This window comes from Fukomys damarensis, unplaced genomic scaffold (assembly GCF_012274545.1).
Source record: "Fukomys damarensis isolate Sample0158 unplaced genomic scaffold, DMR_v1.0_HiC HiC_scaffold_39, whole genome shotgun sequence".
NCBI classification, from domain to species: Eukaryota; Metazoa; Chordata; class Mammalia; order Rodentia; family Bathyergidae; genus Fukomys; species Fukomys damarensis.
In genome coordinates, this window is record NW_022900951.1 from 296,024 (window position 1) to 303,985 (window position 7,962).

Here is a 7,962-nt window from a genome sequence, read left to right on the forward strand (position 1 = left end):
CTCCTCGCACCGCGCGTCCCCGGGGGCTTCCGCGGGTGGGGGGGTCCAGGGAAGGCGACCCCACTTGGTATTCAGGGCAAGTGGGAGACATGGAGAGTTGCGGAGGGAGAGCAGCCGGCACCGTGGCCCTGGGCGGCTGGAGCCGCGGAGAAAGGGAAAGTGCCCCGGGTGGGGGGGCGGCTGCAGATCAAAGTCGCGGCCAGTTTCTGTCTGCCGCCCCCTTTCCGCCTCCAAGAAGTCCCGAAGTTCCTCCTTTATTCTAATCCTCGCTTCCTCCGTGGCCTCCGGAACAGCCACAAGTGTGCGCGAATCCGGTGCCAGAGATTTCCTGTGTCCCGGCTGGGGAGGATCCGCGCTTCCTGCCCTGCTCGCTCTGCGTCCGGCGGGCCAACACCGCCCCCCACCCCGCCCGGCTTGATTTGCTTTCCCTTTTTTTTTTTTTTTTTTTTTTCCCCTTCCAGCTTTTGGGTCCCGTTTGTAGCTCGATAAAAAGTCCTTTGGTTTAAAAAGAGAGAAACCTGGTAAAACATTGCAGACGTTTGAACTTTGCTGTGGGCCAGCCAGTCCGCCTGCCCCAGGCCTGGGCAGCTGCCTGGCCTTGATTACCGGGAGAGAACAAAGGACCAGGGGCCTTTGAAGGGCTTTTCTCTCCATCAAGACGGTTTTACTGCCACTCCTCACCAGCCCGGTGAGGCATCTATGAAAGGTTTTCACCTAATCCAGGCCTGGCCGCTTAAAAACAATGCTTTTATTTTGTTATTACCCTTTTCCATCAGCTTTGCAACAAGTGAGCTAAAGAGGAAAAAAAGGCAACCAGTGCCTAGCAACGGGAAACACCCGGAAACCCCTCCCCCACACCAGACAAGATTTCTGGGGAGCCCCGTGTGAGCCTACATTTTGCTTTCTGTGTTTCTTTCTGCAGGTCTGGGGGTGGAATCCGAACCTCCTCACTGATCTGCGTGTCGGTCCTTGTTTAGCTTTTGAGACAAGGTCTCCCTTAGTCACCTAGGCTGGCTCAAACACGAGATGTTCCTGCCTCAGCCTCCTGCTGCCTGGATGGCTTGCATGGGTGAGCACATCCAGTGAGTTTTATCAGTCTGGATTGTTTGATACATCTTTTCAGACATGCTCTTACTTTTTAACCCCATCACACACAGGCCGGAAAGTTGGCTTTTAAAACTTACAAACAGTATCGCGTTACGACCAGTGGGAACATATTGAGTTCGTAAGCTCAGGGCCCAGTGTGAATAAATAGGCTCGGACAGCGGTGCTGCCCCGAGAGGCTGATTTTGAAATTCTCCTGCCTCTGCTTACTGGTCTCCCTCACTGCCTCCCTTGCAGTGACCAGCTCCGTCCGTGGCTTGAAACTGCTCTGCACTGTGGAACCAGCCATGTACTGAGCTCCACTTTTATTTTGAGACAGAATCTCACCATGAACTTGGCAGTCCTCCTGCCTCAGCCTCCCGAACAGCTAGAATGATAAGCAGGAATTTCTGGCTGGCCTTTGTCCTTCACCCCTCTGTGAGTCTGTCCCACCTCGGAGCAAAGCTGACAGGTTCGAGGTGTCCAAAAAGCAAAGAAATAAGGAGAGCGCCTGGGCTCCTAATATACCCTCCCAGGCCCCGCCCTGTGACCTCACTTCCTCTCATCAGGCCCGCCTTTTAAAGGCCCCGATGGCGGGAAGCGACGCTTCAGGAGACAGGAGAGTCCTCACTAGCACTGGGGTGGGACGTAGGTGTGGTCTTGGTCCAGATTCCGTGGAAACAGATTCACTTGTGATTCGGTGAGAAACGGGTCCATGTACCAGCCTTGGGCCTTCCGGGCCTGCCTGGATCCTAAGTTCTGCTTACACCTGTCAGCCCAGCCCTCAGGAGTCCGAGGCAAGAGGATCACTTAAACTCAGGCGTGTGAGGCCAAGCGGGACGCTGTCTCAAAAAATGAAAAGAAAAAAACACAAGTCCAGTACAGCAGTGCACCCTGGCTAGCCCAACTCTCTGGAAGGCTGAGGCAGGACGATGACAAGTTCCAATCCAACCCGGGCAATTTAAGGACTTAGCCAGACCTTGTCTCAAAAGGAAAAAAAAAAAAAAAAAAAAAAAAAACGCTGGGGATGGAGCTCAGTGTGGAGCCCTGGGTTCAATCCTCAGTCCTGAAAAACAAATAAACAAACACAAAGTCGCCTCAGGACAGTGACCTGGCCTCCTGCTTCCTGGACTCCGTGATGTGAGCGCCTGGCCTCCCCACACTCATCTGCCCTGATGCTCCTGCCTTGGAGCAGCCGACCACGGACCGAACCCCCCCGAGACCAGAAGCCCAATTCAACATCTCTTCTAAGTTGTTTTCCTTGGGCATTTTAATAAAGCAACAGGAAGCTGGTTAACACAGCACCCAGACCCGAAAACATCCATATCCGTGCACACAAAAGACAGCGTGTGACATTTCCCAGCAGCCCTAGGCACGGCACTAAAGCAGAAACAACCCAGGCTTCCGTGTGGATGAACGGTTGAACAGAACATGGTCCACCCACGCTGTGGAGTATTATGCAGCCATGAAAAGGAGCAAAGGTCTCCGTAATACAAGGTGGATGGGCCTCAAGGAGGTAGGGTTCAGCAGAGCAGCCTGACACAAAAGCCCCCGCCCCCGTGTGGGACCGCATGGGTAGGCGGGGTGCAGAGCAGGGACCGCGGATGGTCACGGCAGCTCCCCTCTGAGGTGGGACAGTTCTGAGGGGTTGGAGCTGACGGCCGCCCAGCCCTGAGGCTGAACCCAAGGCCCCGGACCTGCCTGCTCACCCAGTGGGGGCTCCTCGGGGTCTGAACTGGGTCTCAAGGGAACTGTTTTTCCCCGGTACCAGGGATCGAGCTCAAGACCTTGCATTTGTGATGCAGGCACAGATGGTTCCACTGAGCTAAACCCTGGCCCTCAATGGACCTGTTTTTAAAAGAAACACCAGGGAAGCGGGTGGAAAAGCCACAGGCCCTGGGGTGGGGAAGACGGCGTCCTGGAAAGATGTGGCCAGGGGTGAGCAAATGGGGAAACTGAGGCACCCCAGACTTTCAGCTCAAGCTGAGACTTGCGGCTCTAAGCGTCGCACCAGCAGTGTGTGGCTTCCCAGGCCAATGGCTGTGACCCAGAAACCCCAGCCGTCGGTCACCCAGCCCTGTGCCTCCATGTACAGAAAACTCTCAGATGTCAATGCTGGTCCAAAAGGCTTCGTTGAAGGTGACGTGGGGATACAGGGTCGAGTGGTGGCCCCCAAAGCCGTGTCCCCCGACCTGGGACCCGATTGGAATCTGGGTCTCTGCAGAAGGCGTCGGAGGAGGATGTGATGAGACTGTCCTGCCTCAGCCTCTGGGACTCAGTGGCAGCACCCTCATGAGAGGAGAGGAGACACAGACACACGGACTCCTGGACACACATGGACACACAGACACATAGAGAGAGGCAGAGACGAGCCAACAGCTGAGGAGACAGAGGCAGGAACGTCTCCCTGGGAGCCTGTGCAGGGACCCTGAGGCACCAAGGAGCCGGCAGAGCTGCCCCGCACAGCCCTGGGGAACAGCTGAAGTGCAGCTGGGCCTGGCCTCACATAACTCGGGTTATTTCAGGCTGGCGGCCCGCGGCCCTGCCCCTGAGCTGGGGACTGGGAAGTCCCAGGCACGCAAGGCATCCGCTGCCTGACCCAGCTGAGCACCCGAGCTCCACTCTTGATCCAACCTCCCAGCGGCTGTGCTGCCCCCGCCCCCCACAGATGCTGCTGGACCTCGAGCTGCTTCTGCCCAACCGAGGCCGGTGTGGGAATAGTCTCTGGTGTCGCAGGCGGCTGCACCCCAGCCCTTTTCACGATTTAATTTTGAACCAGAGTCTTGCTGAGGAGCCCAGGCTGGGCTCAAACTTGCCATCCTCCTGCCTCAGCCTCCCCCAGTGCTCGGATGATAGGCAGGCACCTCCCCCCACCAAGCTGAGACCCGGTGCGTTTTGGGGGGAGATGGAGCAAACTTTCAGAGTCGCTGGTGTTTCTCACCACGTGGCCACGCCTACCGGCTGTAGGAGAAAAAGAGCTTTCGTCCCGCGCCCATAGAGGCCGTGACGGTGACGGCCGGACCCGCCTGGAGCCACAGTTTGTGAAGTTTTCTGTCGAGTTGACACTTCCTACGACAGCGGAACCCGGTTAACAGAGTGGGTTATGCGCTGTGCAGCCTTTCTGGCCCACTTAAAACCCACACCTGGACGCACGGCCCCGAGCAGCAGCGGCTCAGCCTGCAGACGCTTGGAGGTGGCGTGGCGACCAGGGACTGGGGCTGTCACTCAAGGGGCCTTCCAGGAAGGGGGGCCCATGACGACGAAGGACGGTGCGGGGTGACAGGCAGAGGGGTGCAAGCTGCACCACAGGATCCTCATGACGGAAATGCCGTCAGGCTGCAGACGGGACCGGACGGAAAAGTGGGCAGAGGGACGGGCACTGCACAGACGTGGGGCTCAGCTGGTAGGCGCGGGGCCTGGGCTCGGGCTGCTGCATGGGACTAGTGGCTGGGACGGAACAGACGGCCGCCCGTCACTGAGGAGGGTTCTGCAGCCGTCGTGGGTCCCGGGACACCTTCGTCAGGTGCAGGACAGGGTGATGTGGAACCCACGGATGTACCCACGCGGCCGTGTCACACGATGGGCCCTGTGACGTGCAGGGCTTGTGTGTCCGAGACAGAGCCTTGCTGTGTAGCCCAGGCTCGCCTCAAACTTTTGAAGATCCTCCTGCCTCAGCCTCCCGAGTGCTGAGATGACAGGTGTGCATCGCCATGCCTGGCCTGCGGTTTCTTTCTGGATGTTGCCTCAGGCTGCTTTGGGGCACGACCAGTCCTCGGTCATTTCCATGGAGGGAAGTAAGTAAAGCAGGAATTCATTTAATCTTCTTTGGCATGAACTCACACTGTGCCCCTCTCAGAGTAGGCTACACCGCGAGACCACTGCTGTCTCTCAGAAAAACGCCCCTGACTTCCTGCACCTGTTTTGTTCCAGCTCAAAATAACACAAGCTCGTTTAATAAACAGGAGAATTTTTCTAATCCAGCCCAGGGCGGGGCTTACAAATCCCCGGTCGAGAATTGATCCCTTGCCTGCAGAGGATTCGTCCTGATACTGTCTTTGTCGGCTTTACAACTTTCCATTGGGGTGCATCTGAGCCTGCAGATTGAATACCATAACAGAACAGGTTTTTGTCTCTTTTTTAAAACTCCGAGACAAAAATGTGCTCTTTGTTCAAACAGGTAATAATTCTAGACAAGAGTCTGCTTCGGTGGGGAAAAAGTTGTACGGAGAGAAAAATAAAATCTTTGTGGACTTTTATGTCCCTGTTTGGTCTAAAATGTTTCAGTAGTGGTGTTTGAGTGACCTGTTTCAGAAGGAACGAAAGAAGCACTTTGTTACATGGTAGCACTCTGCTACATATTTCAAACCAAACCTACTTCATGTCCTTCCTGGACATTGTAATTTTACTCAGAGTTACAAAGTTATCACTTCCTTTGCGGCCCAGACCAAGCAAACTCATCCCAGATATCAGGGTGTTTGGGAGCACTGGCCCCAGTACTGTGGGAGGCTGAGGCAGGAGGATCTCAAGTTTCAGTAGGTCCTGGGCAACTTAGTAACTTAGTCAGACCCTGTTTCAAAATAAAGAAGTAAAAAAAGGCTGGGGATGGAGCTCCCTGTAGAAGTCCTGAATTCAGTCCTCAGTATTACAGGAAAAAAGCCCCAACAAAAATCCAAGCCTGGTGTCTGGCCAGCTGAGCCTGGTGTCGGCATGTAATGCTGCAGCTCTCCCCACTGAGTGGCCTGGTGGCCAGGTGGCCCCGACGTTCCTGAGGCACCCGGCCTAGGCCCCTCATGTGCCCAGGTCCCCTGGTCCTCTTGGACCTTGTGGTTTTACCTGCCTGCTTGTTGAAAAAAAAATTTTTATTCTGAAAGCTTTTTTTTTTTTCCTTCCCTGAGGCAGGGTCTCACTGTGCACCCCAGGCTGACCTCAAATTCATGGTGATCTTCCTGCCTCAGCCTCCTGAGTGCTGGGATGAGAAGCACGTGCCACCACATCTGGCTTATAGTTTGTGTTTGTTTGTTTTAAGTGCTTTTTCTTCATCTTTTGAGATGATTCTGTAGCTTTCTGGTTTATTCTATTCCTACAGTGAATAACATTGATTGATTTTGGAGAAAACAGCTATATTGAGATATAATTCAACAGCACAAAATTCTCAGACTGAGGCACATTCAGCGTTTTTTTTGTTTTTTTTTTTTAATTGGATTCACTGCGTGGCTCTTGCACCAGTGGTCGGTTTTGGAGCATTTTCCTCCCCCGCAGCCCTCCCTGCCATCAGCCTGGTCCTGCCTGCCAGGAACTCAGCCCCTGTCCCTTTGCACACACTCACGCCCGTCTCTGCGCTGTCTCTGCGCCCCGCCCTCTGCCTTCCTCACCCCTGGCTGGCGGCCCACATGTCCCACAGGGGACCGGACGAGCTCCCTCACCCGGCACACGGCCACGCGCCCACCCACACCGCCGTCGAGCTACCCTGTCACACCTACTCTTTACCTGTCCAGGTGTCCTGTACGTCCCACGCAAGTGCTGATCTGTTTTCACATATCTTTACGGCCTTAGCATTACGGTCAATTTCAGGTTAGGAGTTGGGATCCGGGTCGGGGTCCCTCGGTCAGGGCTGGGCTTGGCTTTGGGCCCAGGCTCCCTGCTGGTCCTCACGCCCAGCTGCCTCAATTTCCCCGGGAGGAACGGGCTTCCCAGGGGAGGGTGCGGGTCGCCCCGCTGCGGTTCTGGTTTCTTTCCCGGCCCTGCCACCCCCCCTGCTGCCGTGGTGGCCGTGAACCCCTCGCGGGAGGGCGGCTGACCCGGGTTCCAGGCAGGATTTAAATAAAGACAGAAACAGCTGGGGCTGCGGCAGAGGCAACTGCGGGAGGCTGCGGATTCCGTTAGACCCGGGCCCGGCCGGGCCGGGCCCAAATTCCACAGCGCTGGCGGCAGAGTCCTGGGGGTGGTGACTGTGAATCCAGCGGTGTTGGGGCCACCAAACTGCGTCCCCGGGTCCCTGTGTTGGGTCTGAACTTTCCTGCAGCCTCCGGAGCACATGAGCTCATTGGGGGCTGGACTTTGCGGGCTCTGCAGCCGCTTTTTTTGGTACCGGGGTTCGAACTCGGGTCCTTGTGTTTGCGAGGCAGGCGGAGGAACCACTGAGCTAAAGCCCCGGCCCTGCTCAAGCTTGAAAGCCACCAGGTGATGGATGAGACTCTGGACACAAAAGGGCTGCCACCGCTCTAGTCCCTGCCCGAGATGCATCCTACTCCCATGTGCCGGAGACTCGGGTCCCAGCGTGGGCACAGGGCCAGGCACAGGCTGCCTGCGTCCCGCTGATCCTGGAGACTGGGCCGGGAGGTCGTCTCAGGCGGGGGGTCTGGCAGGGGTGGCGGGGACCCTGGCTCCTGGGGCCAGGTGGTGTGGGGTCCGTCTGCGGAGTGGGGGACTCACCCCGGGCTCCAGCTGTCTCCTGACGCTCTGTTTGTGCCTTGGTTGCTGGGAGAGGAGAGGTTATAAATAGGAGCGGCTCACGGGGACAGCTGCAGGGGCTGCGGTCCCTCACCGGGACGTGGGCCCGGCCGCTTGGAGGCTGCTCACTGACCCTCCCGTGCGCAGGGTGGGGTGAGGACCACCCCAGTCCGTGATCCTCCAGCCTTGGCCTCCAGGGCGCCTGAGGTGGCTGGAGTTTGTCACCCACCGCACCCAGCTTCCTTGTGTGCTTTGTTTTATTTTGTTTGTTTTTTTTTTTTAAGGCAGGGTCTGGCTATGTAGCCCAGGCTGGCCTTGAACTGTGGGGATCCTCCTGCCTCAGCCTCCAGAGTGCTGGGAGGACAGACATGCATCCCCTTCATTTCTTTGGACAGGAGGTTTTTCTTGCACTTTTTATTTTAGGGAAAC